Genomic DNA, 22596 nt, shown 5'->3' on the forward strand with positions numbered 1-22596 from the left:
TGATCTAGAGAAGATCTGTGTGGAGGAGTGGGCCAAAATCCCTCCTGCAGTGTGTGCAAACCTGGTGAAAAACTACAGGAAACGTTTAACCTCTGTAATTGCAAACAAAGGCTACTGTACCAAATATTAACATTGATTTTCTCAGGTGTTCAAATACTTATTTGCAGCTGTATCATACAAATAAATAGTTAAAAAAATCATACATTGTGATTTCTGGATTTTTTTTTAGATTATGTCTCTCACAGTGGACATGCACCTACGATGACAATTTCAGACCCCTCCATGATTTCTAAGTGGGAGAACTTGCAAAATAGCAGGGTGTTCAAATACTTATTTTCCTCACTGTATAAGTTGATTAAAGATCAAGTCCAGTCAATACATAGACTGTCAATGCAGACGAGAAAAATGGAAGTTCCTCTTTCAGGACAGTCATACAATATGTGTTGCATGTAGATATTAGAGCAAAGTAAAATCCTTTCACTGCATACATGCAGGTTTTTGTTGTTTGGGGATTACCTGCTTGTCTCAAGTCAAGTCTTTAGGGAGTCAAGTGCCAGCTAATTTCTCAAGTCTTAATTTTTCTTTTACTTACATCTGCAGTTCTGTGATCCTCAGGAAGATAAATCATGAGGTGTTACAAACCAGAATTACTGTATTTGGACCTTTTTTAAAGTTCATGGTACAGTGGCCACGAGATGCAAAAAAACCCCCTACAATAACACAAATGAAAACGCAACAGGAGCAACACATGTTGGCTGAAATAAGCACGGTGGAAGCAAGTAGTGGCTTATCATTACAGTGGCAATTCTACTAATGGTAGCAGAGTACAGGCAAATAATTATTGACATAATACAGAGGAGAGCATCCATAGGGTTATGTGCTTGATGTCACCACCGACATTGATAGCCCTAACCAGGCCATCTTTGGGGTCGACCACAAAACATTAGTGCCACATCAGGCGACACCAGGGTGTGTGGCAACTTGAATTTGTACATAATATTACGTACATAAAAGATCAATGTGAACAACAAAGCTATGGGCATACTGTGCATACTGTGGGCACAATATGGGCACACTGGGCATAATGTGGGCGCACAATGGGCACATTGGGCATACTGTGAGCATACAGTGGGCACACATTGGGCGCACACTAGGCATACTGTGGGCATACAGTGGGCGCACAGTAGGCATATCCATCCATCCATCTTCTTCCGCTTATCCGGTAACGGGTCGCGGGGGTAGCAGCTCCAGCAGGGGACCCCAAACTTCCCTTTCCCGAGCCACATTAACCAGCTCCGACTGGGGGATCCCGAGGCGTTCCCAGGCCAGGTTGGAGATATAATCCCTCCACCTAGTCCTGGGTCTTCCCCGAGGCCTCCTCCCAGCTGGACGTGCCTGGAAAACCTCCCTAGGGAGGCGCCCAGGGGGCATCCTTACCAGATGCCCGAACCACCTCAACTGGCTCCTTTCGACGCGAAGGAGCAGCGGCTCTACTCCGAGCTCCTCACGGATGACTGAGCTTCTCACCCTATCTCTAAGGGAGACGCCAGCCACCCTCCTGAGGAAACCCATTTCGGCCGCTTGTACCCTGGATCTCGTTCTTTCGGTCATGACCCAGCCTTCATGACCATAGGTGAGGGTAGGAACGAAAACTGACCGGTAGATTGAGAGCTTTGCCTTCTGGCTCAGCTCTCTTTTCGTCACAACGGTGCGATAAATTGAGTGTAATACCGCACCCGCTGCGCCGATTCTCCGACCAATCTCCCGCTCCATTGTTCCCTCACTCGCGAACAAGACTCCAAGGTACTTGAACTCCTTCACTTGGGGTAAAGACTCATTCCCTACCTGGAGAAGGCACTCCATCGGTTTCCTGCTGAGAACCATGGCCTCAGATTTAGAGGTGCTGATCCTCATCCCAGCCGCTTCACACTCGGCTGCGAACCGATCCAGTGAGTGCTGAAGGTCACAGGCCGACGATGCCATCAGGACCACATCATCTGCAAAAAGCAGCGATGAGATCCCCAGCTCACCAAACTGCAACCCCTCTCCACCCCGACTACGCCTCGATATCCTGTCCATAAATACTACAAACAGGATTGGTGACAAAGCGCAGCCCTGGCGGAGGCCAACTCTCACCTGAAACGAGTCCGACTTACTGCCGAGAACCCGGACACAGCTCTCGCTTTGGTCGTACAGAGATTGGATGGCCCTGAGAAGGGACCCCCTCACCCCGTACTCCCGCAGCACCTCCCACAGTGTCTCCCGGGGGACCCGGTCATACGCCTTCTCCAGATCCACAAAGCACATGTAGACCGGTTGGGCATACTCCCAGGCTCCCTCCAGGATCCTTGCGAGAGTAAAGATCTGGTCCATTGTTCCACGACCAGGACGGAATCCGCATTGTTCCTCATCAACCTGAGGTTCGACTATCGACCGAACCCTCCTTTCCAGCACCTTAGAGTAGACTTTACCGGGGAGGCTGAGAAGTGTGATACCCCTGTAATTGGCACACACCCTCTGGTCCCCCTTTTTGAAAAGGGGAACCACCACCCCGGTCTGCCACTCCTTAGGCACCGTCCCCGACTTCCACGCAATGTTGAAGAGGCGTGTCAACCAAGACAACCCCTCCACACCCAGAGCTTTAAGCATTTCTGGACGGATCTCATCAATCCCTGGGGCTTTGCCACTGTGGAGTTGTTTAACTACCTCAGCAACTTCCACCAGGGAAATTGACGACAATCCCCCATCATCCTCCAGCTCTGCCTCTACCATAGAGGGCGTATTAGTCGGATTTAGGAGTTCCTCAAAGTGCTCCTTCCACCGCCCTATTACCTCCTCAGTTGAGGTCAGCAGCGTCCCATCCTTACTGTACACAGCTTGGATGGTTCCCCGCTTCCCCCTCCTGAGGTGGCGAACGGTTTTCCAGAAGCACCTTGGTGCCGACCGAAAGTCCTTCTCCATGTCTTCTCCGAACTTCTCCCACACCCGCTGCTTTGCCTCTTTCACGGCAGAGGCTGCAGCCCTTCGGGCCCTTCGGTACCTTGCAACTGCCTCCGGAGTCCCCTGGGATAACATATCCCAGAAAGACTCCTTCTTCAGTCGGACGGCTTCCCTGACCACCGGTGTCCACCACGGTGTTCGTGGGTTGCCGCCCCTTGAGGCACCTAAGACCCTAAGACCACAGCTCCCCGCCGCAGCTTCAGCAATGGAAACTTTGAACATTGTCCACTCGGGTTCAATGCCCCCAGCCTCCACAGGGATGCACGAAAAGCTCCGCCGGAGGTGTGAGTTGAAAGTCTGTCGGACAGGGGCCTCCTCCAGACGTTCCCAGTTCACCCGCACTACCCGTTTGGGTTTACCAGGTCTGTCCAGAGTCTTCCCCCACCCTCTGACCCAACTCACCACCAGATGGTGATCAGTTGACAGCTCTGCCCCTCTCTTCACCCGAGTGTCCAAAACATACGGCCTCAGATCAGATGAAACGATTATAAAATCGATCATTGACCTTTGGCCTAGGGTGCTCTGGTACCAAGTACACTTATGAGCATCCCTATGTTCGAACATGGTGTTCGTTATAGACAATCCATGACTAGCACAGAAGTCCAACAACAAACAACCACTCTGGTTTAGATCAGGGAGGCCGTTCCTCCCAATCACGCCTCTCCATGTGTCTCCATCATTGCCCACGTGCGCGTTGAAGTCCCCCAGCAGAACTATGGAGTCCCCTACTGGAGCCCCATACAGGACTCCATTCAGGGTCTCCAAGAAGGCCGAATACTCCGAGCTCTTGTTTGGTGCATACGCACAAACAACAGTCAGAGTTTTCCCCCCCACAACCCGCAGGCGTAGGGAGGCGACCCTCTCGTCCACCGGGGTAAACTCCAACGTAGCGGCGCTCAGCCGGGGACTTGTGAGTATCCCCACACCCGCCCGGCGCCTCACACCCTGGGCAACTCCGGAGAAGAAAAGAGTCCAACCCCTATCCAGGAGTATGGTTCCAGAACCGAGACTGTGCGTAGAGGTAAGCCCCACCAGATCCAACTGGTAGCGCTCCACCTCCCGCACAAGTTCCGGTTCCTTCCCCCACAGAGAGGTGACGTTCCACGTCCCCAGAGCCAGCGTCTGCTGCCCGGGTCTGGTCCGTCGAGGCCCCTGACCTTCACTGCCACCCATGTGGCAGCGCACCCGACCCCAGCGGTTCCTCCCACAGGTGGTGGGCCCATGGCATCTCACTACATCCCACATCACTCTATCCCACAGTAGGCATAGTGTGGGCATAATTTGGGTACACTTTGGGCACATTGGGCATATTATGGGCATATTGGGGGCACACTGTGGGTACACTGCCCACAGTAAACCCACACCTTTCCACAGTGGACCCACACAAGCATGTTTGCTGGGATTGTGAATTGAATCCCTTTGTGGGGGGAGGGGCTTAGGAGACCGTTTTGGGCTTTAGCGGAAAGGGGGAGGGACTGAGAAGTTGTCGATGTTCAAATTTTTTGTCCAAAAGTTTTTTTTCCTGGATCCTCGCAATCCTACCTACGGCACCTTTAAGTACAGTACTTGAGTAAATGTACTTAGTTACATTCTACTTTTGACCACGATCTTTTCCTTAACCTAACTATGTAGTTTTGTTGCCTAAACCTAACCCAAAGTACTTATGTTTGAATTCACAACATAAACCACAGGTTTAAAACTGCAGTACGTGGAGCATCATAGTTTGACTTATACAGATCTACCCAGTGTGTTGAAAAGTTATGCCAAAGGGTCCTGACCAAGCGTCCGTATGTGACGAGTTGGGAATGAGAATGGATGGGACGCTGATTAGAGTGAAATACCTTCACATACACATTGAAAAATATTTCCCCTCCCGTTTTCAGTGTGTCCAGAGTCAGTTAATTGCAACAGGGAGGTCTAGATTTAACCCTGGTGCTGTCTTCCATTGGACCATGCACTTGTCGTCCTCCTGGGCCAAAACTAAAAAATCCATACTTTTTCTGACGTTTTTGGCCCTTTTTTTGACACTTTCTGGCACTTTTTTTGTTGCCGTTTTTTTTCACTACCATGTATAAACACCACTAACACCAACTTATTACCAGTTTACAGTTATTTTTGGAATTCATGGTCAATAAACCTCATTTATAGGAAATTGTACCTAATCCTTGAGTTAAAAAAGCAGAAATTATAAATTATTTAGACCAATATTAAAGGAAGGATAATCACAGACTGTATATGTCAACGTTCAGTTGGGATACTGCTTCGAAATGTTTATGTTAAAATGCTAAAAAATGTAACAAAACACTAGCCTGGTAACTCCAGACCCAAATCTGAAAGATTAAGGGTCTGGCATTGAGTAATGAAAATGGCCCAACTCGAGGGGCGGCACCAAGCATGCATTTGAAAATCTCACTGCACGCAATTGGATAACACTATGACCAATTACAACAATACACGGGGTATCCAGAGCCCCATACGCTTAGCTACCAGCGGAGCTAACTGGTAGGGATGGGCGATACCACACTTTTAGGATTCTATATGATACTGATACTTTTTCTTGCATTTTCATCGATATCGATACCGATACCGATACCGTTAATTTCTTATTGGCAATTTTTGTCAGTAAAAATATTATTATATTTAAGACAAATCACAAGACAAATACAGACCATTTATACAAAATGTATTATGGTCAGTACATAATAAAATTATTATTATTATTATTATTATAAAAAAAACATACACATTTTCAGGCCCTTGGCTGTGTCGCTGTCTTACTGCGCAGCCTCCAACTGAGAGAGACGACGTATATGTGACGTGAGCAACCTGTCTGAAAGTTGTAAGTCTTCTGGTAGCTGTGCCAAGAGAAATCTCAATCATTCCCAATCTTGCAGAGACGGAGAGCGTATGTAAGGAGATAACATCATTGACTGTAAATAAGAATGGACCAACAGATCCCGTTGCTCTGGACAGAGACCAGTGAAGGCCGTTAGAAGCACTTTTCCGGTGATGGCTGAGCGTTACTGCGCAGCCTCCAACTGAGAGAGACGACGTAAATGTGACGTGAGCAACCTGTCTGAAAGTTGGAAGTCTTCTGGTAGCTGTGCCAAGATGAATATCAATCATTCCCAATCTTGCAGAGACGGAGAGCGTACGTATATGTAAGGAGATAACATAGACACAGGCTAATTATTGCTAACTAAAATGCTAGTTAACATTAGTAATTAAACTTAAACAGCTAATGTGAGACGAAACTGCCTGCGCGCTTCTCCTGTACTATACGGTAATTCCTCTACTATGCGACAGTAAGTCGCGTGGTTATGACACAATCGTTAGCCTATTTTTATAAAAACGTCTGCTACGGAGCCATAACGTGAGGTACAAGGTAATGGAGCCTTTTATACATTGTCTTGTTTATTTAGAAATAAACAATGGACAAATAGAGTCTTTAAACGCTTCAGATGTAAAGTTATTCGCTGTCAAAGTGACGTCAAAATGAATGGCAGTCAATAGAATGCTAACGGGGGGTGATCGCTTTGTAGCATTAAAATGGCGCCATAGGAGCTACGCGTTCCGGGGAGAGGCTTACCCCCTTGAGAGTGACTTGCTGAGCAAATTCAAATTGTGCTCTCGTGAGAACTCTGAATTTTCAGGGTAACAAAACACCCCAAATTCAATAAAATTAGAGATCCGATATTTTGTTGTACTTGCGAAGCACGTTGTATGGAGTAATCCATGTTATTTTTGGTTAATTCAAATTAGGAAGTTAAAAAGAAACCCATATTTCTGATACAGACATTTAGAAACTGGGTCAAATTTGACCCTAAGACAACACAAGGGTTAACTGCCTTCTGTTACACTACAGCTTTGTTCTTTTCCCTTGTCTCCTGTGTATTGTTTTTATTGCATGAACTGCTTTGATGCCTTTGCCACCGTCTGTGCTTGCTCCAATTGTGTGCCGTGTGTTTATACGTCTTGCTCCCTTTTGCTTAGGCCTGCTGTAATTATAAATTGAATTTATTTAAATTTTTTAACTATTGTATTTTAGGATGCCTATTGACAACTGGCAGGGGACAACAGCTGGAAATTAGCCATAGAGACTAAAGCTGCTCCTTTTACTGTACAGTTAATCAAAGGGGACTGTCCAGGACATTATAAACTACTAAACAAAACAACCTATGGGTGCAGTAAAATTATTTTACACTCACGCACACACACACACACATATGTATCTTAGTGTGTGAATGTAAAATAATTTCAGAACAAAGAATTGTGATAAAACAAAGTTAAAGTGCTGGTTTTTAACTGATTCAAAAATTTAAAAAATCGGTAGGATCCAAATCAAACAAATACAAGTTAAAGGTCCCATGGCATGCAAATTTCACTTTATGAGGTTTGTTAACATTAATATGAGTTCCCCCAGCCTGCCTATGGTCCCCCAGTGGCTAGAAATGGCGATAGATACCAAGCTCTGGGTATCCTGCTCTGCCTTTGAGAAAATGAAAGCTCAGATGGGCCATTTTGGAATCTTCCCTTTATGACGTCATAAGGGGAAAGGTTACCTCCCCTTTCTCTGCTTTGCCCGCCCAAAGAATTTGGTCCACCATGAGAAAGAGAGAGACATCATGGCTTGAAAACAAGCAAAGCACCCTCCACCTTGCCCCCCCCCCCTCTCCTCCTCAATAGCATTTAAAGCTACAGACACAGAAATGGCACATCCTAAGGAAAGCTCATTGTGGGACTGGCTCTAGTGGCTGTAATTCTGCACCAAGGCTGAATTTCAGGAAAGAGACTTCAGATACAGTATTAGGGGACCACTAAGGTCTATATAAAAGAGACTTCAGATACAGTATTAGGGGACCACTAAGGCCTATATAAAAGAGACTTCAGATACAGTATTAGGGGACCACTAAGGCCTCTATAAAAGAGACTTCAGATACAGTATTAGGGGACCACTAAGGCCTATATAAAAGAGACTTCAGATACAGTATTAGGGGACCACTAAGGCCTATATAAAAGAGACTTCAGATACAGTATTAGGAGACCACTAAGGTCTATATAAAAGAGACTTCAGATACAGTATTAGGGGACCACTAAGGCCTATATAAAAGAGACTTCAGATACAGTATTAGGGGACCACTAAGGTCTATATAAAAGAGACTTCAGATACAGTATTAGGGGACCACTAAGGCCTATATAAAAGAGACTTCAGATACAGTATTAGGGGACCACTAAGGTCTATATAAAAGAGACTTCAGATACAGTATTAGGGGACCACTAAGGCCTATATAAAAGAGACTTCAGATACAGTATTAGGGGACCACTAAGGTCTATATAAAAGAGACTTCAGATACAGTATTAGGGGACCACTAAGGTCTATATAAAAGAGACTTCAGATACAGTATTAGGGGACCACTAAGGTCTATATAAAAGAGACTTCAGATACAGTATTAGGGAACCACTAAGGCCTATATCAGGGATTCCCAAAGTGTGGTACGCGCACCCCCAGGGGTACGCGAGCTGCCACCAGGGGGTGTGCGAGAGGAAAAATGTAACGGCGGTCTGTTTTTTTAAGTGGGATTTTTCCATACAATAAAAAACATGAACAGTAAACATTTCCTTCGCTTTTATTTTAAATAAAAAAAATATAATTTATTAGTTTTTGATAGAAACGTAGAAGAAGACAGCTGCTGTCTTCTTCTACGCACTGCTCTTCTTTTATGCACTGCAGCCGCTAGGCTATATGCGTGCCAACTCGTTTCATTCATTCCATATATATATTATAAATATGCTTAACTGGCTGACATCAGGGAAACTGTCAAGTGGGACGTCTTGTGATAAAGTTGTTAGTCACAAAGGAGGAGAGGGACCAAGAGAGAGTGAGGATTTGGAGGCAACAGAGACGGAGAGAACAGAGAAAGAAAATGAGCGGGAGTCAGAAGATGCGCCGGAGGAAACCGAAGAGGAGGGAAGGACATTACGGGCTTCATATCTGCTCAGTTACAGAGTAGGGAGAAAGGGGCTGCCGCACACAATTGCCGAAGACGTGTTTGCCAGCGGCCAAAGAGATGGTGGAGTGAATGATTGGAGAGAAAGAGGCAAAAAAGTTGGACGTGATTCCTGTGCAATTTAATTCAATGTAGTACTGTCGTTCTAATTTCCATAACCGTTGTATTATGATGATGATGCTAGCTCCACGGTCATTTAATAGGCTTAGCCTATTGCTGCAATGTTTCTTTTACGCGGCTGAAAATAACCGTGCTTTCTGTTACTGAGCCTGTGTCTGGCACTTGTCCTCTTAAAAGTGGAAGCTTGTGCGTAGCTTTGTTGCATTATATTGAAACTTTGTTGATGTTGTTATTGTCATGCGTGTTCTGGTTATTTGCGCATGATTAAACATGAGTCTTTATATGGCGATAAAACAAAGCTTTGTTGCGTTTTTTTTTTGAAGTGGGGATTGGGGGTGCGCCAACCCGGTTGGGACATAGAAGGGGGTGCGCAGGAAAAAAAGTTTGGGAACCGCTGGCCTATATAAAAGCATCCAAAAAGCAGCATGTCATAGGACCTTTAAACCAAAGTGTCTGCTGTTTCTTGAGTACTGTTCCTTGGTTCTTATTATCAGCTGGCCCATGACCCTCAGATGGTCAACATTCATAACATCATATTATGGATCCATGAGTAATATGTACAAATGTGAAAAAATGTCTTACCTTTTTGCATATTGAGGAACTTAGTACACATACTTGATTCATTGGCATGCGCCACTTCCGTGTTGCTGGTTTAAATTTTAGCAGGTTCCCTATTGGGTAAAGGTGCGGCAGTCAACGGTTGACCGCTATTTTATGGAAGTGTCTGTGTTTCCATTAATCGTAAATGAAATGTAGGCTACTTGAAATCCGCTTGGAGAGACAAATGGGAGAGGATGTTTCAACAGAGAGGAGGTGAGGTGTGAATATTGTCAGTGTATGTGTATGTTTTCAGTGTTTATGTGCACTTTGTCAATGTGTGTGTGCACGTATTTAAATTCTTTTGCCCTAATCGGCCTCCCATAGCAACGGGTTGGGTCACCTGACATCCCCTCCCACCGATACACCTATACACCTGTTCCCACTTTCTTCATCAGACCTGCAGTACAAATACCAGTCCCTTTACCCAGGGATGCAATGCTGCTTTCTGGCCTTGTGTTGTTTCACCTGAACCTGGAGCCCTGCCTGCCTACGTGCACCTGTCTTCCTGCCTGTAAGCATTCATTTTGGCATAACATCACTGAACTGTTCCTGTCTGCCTGCGGTTTACAGATGATGTCAAATGTATCACATCTTGACATGAACTGCAATTATTGCGTAATTAAAACAGGAGGTCAGATCTTCTTAAGTCTTTCTGCACAGTAATTTAGTCAAATATTAAGAAACAGACAGCCTGAAAAGTGAAGCACAGCCAATCTGAAGTTATTTGAATATACTGCCACTATATGGAAGCTGTTATGTCACCAAGTAGCACAACCCAACTCAGAAAATGCTCTTGTCTTGGTATAAAATAAATCACCTGACTAAGGGTCCAATTTTATAGCTCAAAGTTATTTGGTGATGTGTTGCATCTTAGGCTACGTTCACACTGCAAGTCTTAATGCTTAATTTTGCGTTTGGCTGTTCACATTACCTTTTAAAATGTGGCCTATATCGGATTCCAGTGGGAACTGTTTGCGGTTTCCAACTGACCCGCATGCGCAAAAGAACAATAACAATGACATCAGACGCAGCACGCTGATGCACTAAAGTTAGGGAGGTTATGGAGGAAGTAAGCATTTTCGCTTTTATTTCAAAATGTTTGTGTAATGGCAGCCGTGACATTAATGAGCATACATCCCTCCATTGACTTTCTCCATCACTGTTCTCCATTTAGTAGGCCTAGTCAAGTTTTTAATTTTACGGTCTGTGTCTAGGGCTAACTCCCGCCGGCGCATAATTGTGACAAATGTCGATGTAGATTGACGTAAAAGTCGCATCAAATCCGCCTTGGTTGTTCACACTGCGGCCGCATTGAAAAAAAAATCAGACCTGGGTCTGACCACATATGGAAGTGGTCTAAATCTGATTTGAAAAAATCAGATCTGGGTCTGATTTGAGTGTTCACACTACTTCTGAAGAAGTCTGACCCCCCCAGAAAAAATCTGATTTGGGTCACTTTTGCCTGCTGGCTGAACGTAGCCTTACATCTATGCTTAAATAAATTTTCCGCAGGTATTCTACAAAGAAAAATCACATGATCAAAATCACGCCATGATCAAAAGCAGAGCACTGCAACAGATTAAACTAACAGACTTTCAACTTTATCTTTTGTCCCTGGAGGGCAATTTGTTTTACAGCAACAGAGACGGTTGAGGTTATGTTCTCTTGTCTCTTGTCAGGTCGCTTGACCATCACTGGTCTACCACATGATCTACAAGCTCACTTTTGCTTTGTTTATTGCAGTGGTTTTTGCTTTATTATACTACTCTTAATATTATGTTTAATATGGACTTCTTGTGGCCATGAACATTATAGATAGGGCTGGGCTAGGCTATATGGAGAAAATCAAACATCACCATATCTTTTTAACCAAATATCAATATCACGACAATATTGTAGGGTTGACTATTGGTACTTTCGCAAAATATTTACACAATGAGATTTGTGATCAATAATCATCAGTAATGTGGATAAAGGCAAATAATAGAACAGCTAGAACAGTCTGGTAAGTTAAGAAAATAACATCACTTTACTGTAATGCAGCCTTTAACCCTTGTGCTGTCTTCTGTTTGACTATGCACTTCTTGTCCTTCTGGGTCAAAATTAACACTTATTTTGTATTTTTTTGACACATTTTCTGACATTTTTGTCACTTTTCCCACGTTTTCGATGCTATTTTTCACTAACGCCAACTATTTACCAATAGTTTTACACGTATTTTTGGAATTCATGTACAATAAATCTCATTTATAGGAAATGATACCTAATTTTGAAATGATGAATGATTTTGACTAATATTAGAGGAACGAATGTTGGTGGAGAATCGCAGGCATGTGTATGTCAAAGTTTAGTCAGGTTTTGAAACTATTTAAATTTTTAAAAATGCTATAAAATGGAATACCCACAATTCAATGAAAGTAGTAATCCAGTACTTGCTATTGTACTTAATCTTTTGAGTAATTTGGTTAAAAAGAAACCCATATTTCTGATATAGAAGTTTTGAGAACGGGTCAAATTTGACCCGAGGACAACATGAGGGTTAAAACCAGGACAAGACAACACTTGTGTCGTATCACGATATTACAATATCCAAAATCGAAGACGACATCTAGTGTCATATCATGATATCTATATAATATTGATATACAGTGGTGCGAAAAAGTGTTTGCCCCCTTCCTGATTTCTTATTTTTTTTTGTCACACCTAAATGTTTCAGATCATCAAACTAATTTAAATATAAGACAAAGATAACACAAGTAAACACAAAATGCAGTTATTAAATGAAGGTTTTTATTATTAAGAAGAAAAAAGAGAAAGAAAAGGTGAACTTTTTGGAAGGTGTGTGTCCCATTACATCTGGCGTAAAAGTAACACCACATTTCAGAAAAAGAACATCATATCAACAGTAAAATGTGGTGGTAGTGTGATGGTCTGGGGCTGTTTTGCTGCTTCAGGACCTGGAAGACTTGCTCTGATAAATGGAACCATGAATTCTGCTGTCTACCAAAAAATCCTGCAGGAGAATGTCTGGCTATCTGTTCCTGACCTCAAGCTGAAGCGAACTTGGGTTCTACAGCAGGACAATGATCCAAAACGCACCAGCAAGTCCACCTCTGAATGGCTGAAGAAAAACAAAATGAAGACTTTCGAGTGGCCTACTCAAAGTCCTGACCTGAATCCTATTGAGATGCTGTTGCATGACCTTAAAAAGGCAGTTCATGCTCGAAAACCCTCCAATGTGGCTGAATTACAACAATTCTGCAAAGATGAGTGGGCCAAAATTCCCCCACAGCGCTGTAAAAGACTCAAACACTTAATTGCAATTGTTGATGCTGCTAAGAGTGGCTCAACCAGTTATAAGGTTTAGGATGCAATCACTTTTTCACACAGGGCCATGTAGGTTTGGATTTTGTTTTCCCTTAATAATAACAACCTTCATTTAAAAACAGCATTTTGTGTTTACTTTTAACTTTGACTAATATTAAAATTTGTTTGATCTGAAACATTTAGTGTGACAAACATGCAAAAAAATAAGAAATTAGGAACTTTTTCACACCACTGTATTGCCCAGCCCTACTTACATATTTGTCTTTTTATATATCAGTTTTTCTTCTCTGTAAATTGATATGATCAGTGCTCGATTGTCTCTCAATGATCAAATTTATCAATGATCAAAGTTATGAAATAAACCAGACTTGACTGTACTTACACTATAGCTCTGAGTTGACCTTATGAAACAGATCAATCATGGTTCAGTTTGTTAAGCTAATTCCAGACAGGCTTTATACAATAATCCCTGCTTCTCTGAGCCACCTTTTTATGAAACAGCCCTTTGATCAACTGCCACACGAAAAACCAGCTCAACAGTCGGTACTGATGACTGTCAATAGCCACACAGAAACTAGACCAGCAACCAGTGGGGGAGGGAAGAAGTATTCAGATCCTTTACTTAAGTTAAAGTACTAATACCACACTGTAAAACTACTCCACTAAAATTCCTGCATTGTCACCAACTGGGAAACTCTGTTAGCAAAATCTAGCCCCAGTTTCCCACCTCTGATTCCTACATGAAGTGACGTGAATGATGACGTTTTCACTCGGAAAAATGTCTTTCTGATGCCCATGAACGCACGGAGAGTTAGGGTTAGGGTTCATGTGTCATAACTGTGTCATGACAATGTCATGTGCTCATGACAGTGTCATGTCACTCTTATGTAGATACCTTCAAGTAAAGTGTTACCTGGTCTTGTAGGTCGTTATTGTTGGCTAGTTTCATTTCTAACACAACATGGTATTTTACTACTTACTACTACATGCGTTGTTCTTAATGTTAAATAGTTATATGTATGTGTATGTTATTTGTAAAGTAACTAGTAACTTAAGCTGTCAGATGAATGTAGGGGAGTAAAAAGTACAATATTTCTCTCTGAAATGTAGCGGAGTAGAAGTAGAAAGTGGCATGAAAAGAAAAGACTCAAGTAAAGTACAAGTACCTCAACATTTGTACTTAAGGAGATTAAATTCAACTTTATTGTCATTGTGCAGAGTACAAGTACAAAGACAACGAAATGCAGTTTGCGTCCAAACAGAAGTGCAAAAAAAAGGCAGAAAAGTGCAATGTGATATACAAAGTATGGACAGTACTTGAGAAAATGTACTTTGTTACAGTCCACCACTGCCAGCAACCTCTCTGAGGTTGTTGTTAACCAGATGTAGACTTGTTTGTCTCCAGGGGTTAGTCTCCTCCCTGCGTGTTGACGCAGCCGTCGGTGTTGTTTGCTCCGAGCAGAGTTAGAACCAGGCCAGGCCTCCCTCAGGGCCCCGGCCCCGGCCCATGTAAACAAGTTGCTACAGTGTATATCGGCACAGACACTTTGATGTCACCAGCCGACTTAGTTTCTCTTCTCTTACTCTTAAATATTTTATTGACTTGGGCTAAATCACAACAGCGGAGCAAGATATTGGCTATCATGGAGGCTGTGACTGCTCTTTTTCTAAAAGTCAACAGGGATGAGCAGTGGTGGAATGTAACTAAGTACATTTAGTCAAGTATCTGTGGTTAAGTACAAATGTTGAGGTACTTTGAGTCTTTTCTTTTCATGCCACTTTCTACTTCTACTCCACTACATGTCAGAGAGAAATATTGCACTTTTTTACTCCACTACATTCATCTGACAGCTTTAGTTACTTTACAAATTAAGATTATTGCACATAAAACACATGTGGTTTATAAAATACGATCTTTCGTTATAAATGAATCTACCCGACAAATGACCTACAAGTCCAGCTGAAATGATCAGACCATTAAACACACAACTGTTTGGATCGTTTCTAAAATGTGAGGATTTTTCTGCATTGAGTAGTTTTACTTTGAATACTTTGAGTAAATTTTCCTGATGATACTTACATTCTTTTACTTAAGCAGCATTTTCAATGCAGGACCTTTACTTGTAACAGAGTATTTTTTGTGTGTTCAATGTTCAAACACTTTACTGTCATTGTCATTGTATAGTCAACGAGATAGTCCAGTCATTTTATAAAAAAAAAGGTAGGACGAATTGTAACGGAAGCAAACTGAAATGATTTTGTATCCTCAATATGTCCTGAGTAAGGGAAAAAAAGCCCCGAAGAATCCCATTAGGGGAAAGTTTCGAAAAAGACCCAAATATAGACTATTCATATGCCTATTCATTTCTCATGCGAACAGGGTCAAATTTGTAATCTTTAGATATCACCATGAAAATGACTGAGTTGATTACGTACTTCAAGACAAACAAAATGTATTACAAGTTTTTTGAAATTGTTTGTTAACATGGGCAAACGGTGCATAATCTAATTACGTATGTGCTCATTTGCATAAATACCACAACAGATCTGAACATCGGGTATAGCCAGGTGACAATGTCTTGTTGAATCTTGTTGACATATAACAGTAAAAGACTTGCTGTTAAGGTCTGAATGGAACCCATTTAGGCTACCCATGAGCATTAATCACCTGTCTCAGCAAGGCGTCCCAGGACCGTCTACAACTGGTCCAGAACTCTGCTGCAAGGCTGTTGACCAGGTCCAGCAGGATGTCGCACATCACTCTTGTTTTATCCTCGTTACATTGGCTTCCGATCAAGTTCAGGATCCAATTTAAAGTTTTTGTTCTTACATATAAAGCAGTGCATGGTCAGGCGCCTGTTATATCTCTGACCTGCTCCATCCGTACACTACTAACAGGTCCCCCAGGTCTTCTAACCAGGGACTACTGGTGGTCCCACGCACTCGTTTGCCAACTAAAGGTGATAGTTCCTTTGAAGTGGTAGCTCCGACTCTGTGGAGCGCCCTTCCCATTACATTTACGTTCTGCAGTCTCGGCTGATGCTTTTAGAAAGCAGCTGAAGACACACTTGTCTCAACTCGCTTTTGTCTCATGTTTGTAATTTGGGGTTTTTAGTCTTTTAATCTTCATTGGTATTGTATTTGTTTTTGCTTTCTGTTTTGGATCCTACTGTATTTTAACAAATGTCTTTTGTGTGAAGCACTTTGTGACTCATAAATTATTATTATTATTATTATTAATAATACATAGAGGCAGGATGAAGTACTTTAAACCAGCCTTTATTAATTATTATTGCAGATATGGGGTTTGGGGCTTTGTCACAGCCTAAGGGTGCGCTAAAAGTGATAAAATACATGTTTGATAGTACTGGAGTACTTTTACTTTTAATACTTTGATGACATTTTCCTGATGATACTTACATACTTTTACATAAGTAACATTTTCAATGCAGGACTTTTGACTTGTAGCAGAGTATTTTTACAGTGTGGTAAACAGTATGGTACTTTAAAAAATTCTCTCTGTAAAGGTTCTGAATACTTCCTCCACCACTGGATGGATAAGTTTATTTTACGGCGTTTGGTAATCCCAAACACGGCAGCAGCACATACTGTGTGAACATCCTGCATCATTTCCAGTTGATCAATTTGAGTTTGTGAAGGGCCAGTGATTGTCCAGGGGCCTCCAGAAACCCCAAAGTACTCTTAATACTGTGAGAAACACATCTTGTGTTGAAATGCTCAGGGACTCTTGCTGTACATGGCGGCCATTCTGTCGTGCCGTTTTTAAATGTGTGTCTGCCTCCCTCTTGTGGCTACTCTAATTAAATGCAGGACCACATGCTGAACCACAGGAGCCACACGCTCTCTCTCCTCCGAGAGGCAAGTACATTTACTCAAGTCCAAATGTTGAGGTACTTGTACTTTACTTGAGTCTCTTCTTTTCATGCCACTTTCTACTTCTACTCCACTACATTTCAGAGAGAAATATTGTACTTTTTACTCCCGTACATTCATCTGACAGCTTTAGTTACTAGAATCAGAAAAGGATTTAATGCCAAGTAAGTAGTACTTACGAGGAAAATGCCTTGGTTGTTAGTGCATACATAAACATATGAAATGAAATACAGAAACAAATAAAACATACAAATTTAACATATGTACATTTAACATTAAGAGGCTGCATGGATGTGGAAATGTTACTTTACAAATTAAGATTTCTGCACACCAAACACATAGTGTATATATGTGTATATGTATGTATGTATGTATGTATGTATATGTATATATGTTTTTATTATACATGAAACTACCCACCAATATACAGTACAGGCCTAAAGTCCAGCTGAAATTATTAGACCATTAAACACACAACTGTTTGGATCCTTTCCAGTTTCTAAAATGGGAGGATTCTTCTGCATTGAGTACTTTTACTTTTAATACTTTAAGCACATTTTCCTGATGATACTTGCATCTTTTTACTTAAGTAACAGTTTCAATGCAGGACTTTGACTTGTAACAGAGTATTTCTACAGTGTGGTATTGGTACTTTTACTGAAGTAAAGGATCTGGATACTGATTCCACCAGTGCTGAGAGGACACGTGGAAAGAATCTTGGGTAACTCTTTACTTGAAGATATCTACATAAGAGTGACATGACACTGTCATGAACACATGAACCCTAACTCTAACCCTAACTTTAACCCTAACCCTAACCTGTCATGACAATAACCGAATGACACTTAGACAAAAGCGTTAGGTCATAAACGTTTATGACTTGTTTATAAACGTTTATGACACGTTCGTGACAGTGTCATGTCACTCTTATGTAGATACCTTCAAGTAAAGTGTAACCGAATCTTGTATAATTGCATTGTTTTGCAGAACTGATGTATGTATTTGCATCGGAATGAGGCTGTTTATGCACAAGATTTTATTTAATCTCATTTAAAACCTTTATTTAAAGTGCCCATATTATGAAAAAATCACTTTTTCTGGGATTTGGGGTGTTCTGTTGTGTCTCTGGTGCTTCCACACACATACAAACTTTGAAAAAAATCCATCCATGCTGTTTAGAGTGAGATACGGTTTCTGAATGTGTCCTGCCTTCAGTCTCTGGGTGAGCTGTTCAAAATCGGCACGGCTTGTGACATCACAAGCCGAAACGAGCAGGCTAACCGCAACCATTAGCTCGTAGCGTTAGCGTTAGCATGCTAACGCTAATGCTAGCATGCTAACGCTAGCATGCTACCTCGTTCTCAATAGCAAAGCACTGCTACAACACACACAAGTTCACCATAATCTACAAAAGAACTACTTACATGTGCGCCCTCATTTAGAAGTCTCCCAGCTAATCCTGCCTTGTAACTGACCGAAGTTGTAGAAACAGCCTTTCTTTTACTGTCTATGGAGCTAGCTAGCTGACATGATCTACATCTGAGCTACTGGGCATGTGCGGGTGCAATCAAAGATAGTACAGAAGAAGAAGAAGAACAGAGGTCTCACTCTGTAGCTAAAACAGAGACCAGCTGAAAAGAGGATCTGCAGCAGTGAGAGAGAGCGGTGCAGTACAACAAAAATATGGTGTTTTTTGAAAATTAAACCATGTAAACCTATTCTGGAACAACCTTAAAATACAATTATGAAACTGAAAATGAGCATAATATGGCTGCTTTAAAACTCGGGGCCCCCCACTGATCTTTTTCAAGATGACTCGTGTTGGTTGATTTTATTTAAAGGTCCCATGACATGCTGCTTTTTGGATGCTTTTTATATAGACCTTAATGGTCCCCTAATACTGTATCTGAAGTCTCTTTTATATAGACCTTAGTGGTCCCCTAATACTGTATCTGAAGTCTCTTTATATAGACCTTAGTGGTCCCCTAATACTGTATCTGAAGTCTCTTTTATATAGACCTTAGTGGTCCCCTAATACTGTATCTGAAGTCTCTTTCCCGAAATTCAGCCTTGGTGCAGAATTCCAGCCACTAGAGCCAGTCCCACTATGAACTTTCCTTAGTATGTGCCATTTCTGTGTCTGTAGCTTTAAATGCTATTGAGGAGGAGAGAGGGGGGGGCAAGGTGGAGGGTGGGGGTGTGGCCTTGACCAACTGCCACTTTGCTTGTTTTCAAGCCATGATGTCTCTGTCGGTACACGATCCGTTCTGCCTGCACGATCCGTTCTGTGCATGCGCAAGATAATACTGTTTTACCGAGGATACGACCTGCACGATCTGTTCCACGCTAGCCTATGACTAGCCTCCACCGGGAAGCTAACGTTAGTTTAGCTAACAGCTAATTCGGCTAACTGCTAGCTGACAGCTAGATTCAGTCTAAAATAACGTTAACTCAAACGTAATGGGAAAAGCAGGCTACAGCTAAATTAAGACTTCACAGTAATAACAAAGACAAGTATTGAGTGATTGTATTTTAAATGAGCACAAGTAAAGTTGAACTGACGTAACAGCTGTTATATATGTTAGGTGTTTGTTATATATGTCAATGTTTATTTTCAAGTTTTATTTTGAGGGTCTTTTAAAGTTATTACATGCTGTCTCAGCTAGCAGTTAGCCGAATTAGCTGTTAGCTAAACTAACGTTAGCTTGCCTGTGGAGGCTAACGGCAGACCGCTACAATCAGCTAGCGGTTAGCCGAATTAGTTAGCTTGGCTGTCGACCGGAAGCGTGGAACAGATCGTGCAGTGTCGTAAATCCTCGTACAACCGCGCATGCGCGAACATTTTGCGCATGTGCAGAACGGATCGTGCTGGCAGAACGGATCGTGTACCGACAGTCTCTCTCTTTCTCATGGGCGGGCCAAATTCTCTGGGCGGGCAGAGCAGAGAAAGGGGAGGTAACCTTTCCCCTTATGACCTACCGATTTACAGTATGTCCCTCTGCATACAGTATTGTTCCTCAGTGGAGCACAAAATCATGTGAGCAATCTGAATGTGGTTTCCGAATCCACCATTTTTTACGTGCCCTCTTTCAGATTAGTCCATTAGCTAACATTTAAAATTCAGAAACTAAAACAATGTTTCATGGCCGGCAAAACATGTTGGAACTCCTGAGTGGGGGGGAAAGTTCTGCAGTAGAAACGCATATCAAGCTTTTTTCCTTATGTGCACGAGTCATGCTGGGATTGGGTTGGTATGCCAAACACACACACTAATACATCCTTGGAGGCTGTGTGAAGTACTTAAGTTTTACATTCGGAAGCACCCAAGAAGGAGCAATATCAAAATGATCAGTCTTGTATAAAGTACTTGAAAGCAATACTTGAGTAAAAGCACAAGTAACTTAGCAGAAAATGACTTTGGTAGAAGTCACCTCTTTAGAATATGACTAAAGACTTGAGTCTTAGTACAGTAAAGTCTACTTATCTACTTAATTTTTTGAAATAAATGTAAATAAAAACTTTGATTATGAACATTATTGTTGCTTTCTTATAGTGAAGCATAATAGTCAGGGTTGCCACACCTTCTTAAACATCTAATTCAAAGTCTGACATCAACAGAGAGAAAAACTTTCTCAACATACGAAATCATGTCTTGTGAATACAGCCTCAGGTATGTGACGTCATCTTCATCACCACTGTCGTCTGGGGGGGGGGGTCATTGTCTTTTCTAGAAATGTAAATAACGAAGTGAAGTACAGGTATGTGAAAATCCTACTAAAGTACAGTAACCAGTGGAAAAAGTACTCAGATCCTTTACTTAAGTAAAAGTACTAATACCACACTGTAAAAATACTCTGTTACAAGTAATAGTCCTGCATTGAAAATGTTACTTAAAGGTCCAGTGTGTAACGTGTTTAGTTGTTCATTATCAAAACCTGTGTTGCCCGTTCACAAACTTGTCCTTTTTCATGAATATTTACCACCACCATCAATTCCAAGTATTCCTTTTGGCTTGAAATTTTACATTTGCGTTTGCATGAACTGGGGTAGACGCTCCATATTCATGCGCCATCTTGAAATATGTTAGCCGGTAAGGCACATACAGAACATACTGCTCCGCCTTGCGTTTTTCGCTGTCACATGATAAACTCACAGATGCTGCTAATGGGTATCGTAGCTTCCCGGCCCCGGCAAGTTTGAAGAAGGAAACCTGGAGGACCACATGTATTCAAAATCAGGAGTCTTCTTTTTCGCACAGAAAAAGAAAAAAAGATATTGAAAAGAGCAAGAGACCGGCTTTTTGAAGCGTGAAGGCTACCGTAGCTGTAATACGTACTTTGAACTGCGTGGCGCGAGAGAGTTGATTGCGATATATGATCTCAACGCTAGATGGGAGAAATTCCCACACATTGGACCTTTTAAGTAAAAGTATGTAAGTGTCATCAGGAAAATGTGCTTCAAGTATTAAAAGCAAAAGTACTCAGAAAAATGCAGAAAAATCCTCACATTTTAGAAAGTGTAAAGGATCCAAACAGTTGCGTGTTTAATGGTCTAATCCTTTCAGCTGGACTTGTAGGCTGTTATATTGTTTGATAGTTTAATTTATAATAAAACATCAGATTTTATAAACTACATGTGTTTTGTGTGCTAAAATCTTAATTTGTAAAGTAACTAAAGCTGTCAGATGAGTGTAGTGGAGTAGAAGTAGAAAGTGGCATGAAAAGAAAAGACTTAAGTACAAGTACAGTACCTGAGTAAATGTACTTAGTTACATTTCACCACTCACAGTGACAAAGTATTTGTACCTAGTTACATTACAACACTGAGTATTGATCCAGAGTATAGACAGATATTTGAACTTGTCATAGCAAGAGAAGCAGGTGTGTAACTAATTCCGTTGATGATGGCTCTGTTCCATTAAATGTCACAGTGAGCCTCTATGCACCAGTGTCCTGGACTGCACACTGGCACACCTAAATGGAATACATACAGTCATTAATAATGTTATCAGTAACACCTGTGCTTTTCCTGCCAATGGCAAGTCAACATGCATTCTGCATAAAAGGCCTATTCCATTGTATGTGTACTGAGGTATTACTCTTTTTGTGCACTACAAAGTCCTATAATCACCACCATTAAGTGAAACACAGATTCCATAAAGCCTGGTTTTGTTTAGCTATTGAATCCATCATGCACTTTCCAGTCTTTTGTGATTCATAGTGTGGTTATTATAAAAAGTATGCAGATTTACAACAGCTGTAAATGGAACAGATAATCAGGCTTCACAGCTGTGTCCTGTAAAAAAACCGATTTGATCTGAAATGAAAAGATATTTGTCAATGAAAAGTATCCCAACAAAAACTGGTTGGGTTGCCTTTTGCATTTTCATAAATTAATAAATGAATGTGTAAATGAATTGTTATATCTTGTCCTGCCATTCAAATGACCCATCCCTCGTAAAATTATACAGATGCATTAATATGAATTTATGAAAACCCGCCAGCATCTAACAGCACAATATTCTGACACTAGTCTATATCGACGACGTTCAGGTGCTGCCGGAACTTCCGCCGGATGTCTGTCACCTTCCTTTCTTTGTGTTGGCGTTCTAAACTCTGGTGGATTTCTGAGGACTATGGTTAACTGC

The sequence above is a fragment of the Sander lucioperca genome, chromosome 3, assembly GCF_008315115.2.
Source record: "Sander lucioperca isolate FBNREF2018 chromosome 3, SLUC_FBN_1.2, whole genome shotgun sequence".
NCBI lineage: Eukaryota > Metazoa > Chordata > Actinopteri > Perciformes > Percidae > Sander > Sander lucioperca.